The sequence below is a fragment of the Chiloscyllium plagiosum genome, chromosome 6 (assembly GCF_004010195.1).
Source record: "Chiloscyllium plagiosum isolate BGI_BamShark_2017 chromosome 6, ASM401019v2, whole genome shotgun sequence".
NCBI lineage: Eukaryota > Metazoa > Chordata > Chondrichthyes > Orectolobiformes > Hemiscylliidae > Chiloscyllium > Chiloscyllium plagiosum.
The window spans coordinates 9641974-9643275 of record NC_057715.1 but is presented as its reverse complement, the minus strand read 5'-3'; positions in this window follow the sequence as shown (position 1 = coordinate 9643275).

Below are 1302 nucleotides of genomic sequence, written 5' to 3'. Positions count from 1 at the left end.
GGCTCAGTGCCAGAGAACTGACTGCTATGGCTTTCCTCTGGAAGGTCATCCCCCCCAGCAGTATCCAAAATGGTATACTTATTGCTGAGGGGCATGTCCACAGGGGATCTCTGCACTGTCTGTCTGTCCCCTTTCCTCCCCCTAACTGTAACCCATCTATCCTTGTCCTGAGCCTTAGGTGTGACCAACTCCCGGTAACTCCTCTCAATTACCCCCTCAGCCTCCCGAATGATCGTAGTTCATCCAACTCCAGCTCTAATTCCCTAACACGGTTTTCAAGGAGCTGGAGTTGGGTGCACTTCCCGCAGATGTAGCCAGCAGAGATATGTGCCATGTCTCCCACCTGCCACATTCTGCAGGAGGAGCAAGCAACTGCCCTAGCATCCATACCCAACCACAACTGCCTCACATTCTACATAGCTATGGAGAAGGAAAGAATTAGGCAAAATGGGAGGATATTTAATTGGGGAAGAGGAAACTATGATGCAATTAGACATGAGTTAGGAAGCATGGATTGGGAGCAATTGTTCCATGGTAAAGGTACTATAGACATGTGGAGACTGTTTAAGGAACAGTTGTTGCAAGTGATGAATAAATATGTCCCTCTGAGTCAGGCAAGAAGTGGTAAGATAAAGGAACCTTGGATGATGAGAGCGGTGGAGCTTCTCGTCAAAAGGAAAAAGGTAGCTTACATAAGGTGGAGGAAGTTAGGGTCAAGCTCAGCTCTAGAGGATTACAAGCAGACGAGGAAGGAGCTCAAAAATGGTCTGAGGAGAGCCAGGAGGGGGCACGAGAAAGGCTTGGCAGAACGGATTAGGGAGAACACAAAGGCATTTTACACTTATGTGAGGAATAAGAGAATGGTCAAAGAAAGAGTAGGGCCGATCAGGGATAGCATAGGGAATTTGTGTGTGGAGTCTGAGGAGGTAGGGGAAGCTCTAAATGAGTTTTTTGCTTCTGTCTTTACAAAAGAAACAAACTTTGTAGTGAATGAAACCTTTGAAGAGCAGGTGTGCATGCTGGAATGGATAGAAATAGAGAAAGCTGATGTGCTGAAAATTTTGTCAAACATTAAGATTGACAAGTCACCAGGCCCAGACCAGATTTGTCCTCGGCTGCTTTGGGAAACGAGAAATGCAATTGCTTTGCCACTTGCGAAGATCTTTGCATCCTTGCTCTCCACTGGAGTCCTACCTGAGTACTGGAGAGAGGCAAATGTAATTCCTCTCTTCAAGAAAGGAAATAGGGAAATCCCCGGCAATTACAGACCAGTAAGTCTCACGTCTGTCATCTGCAAGGTGT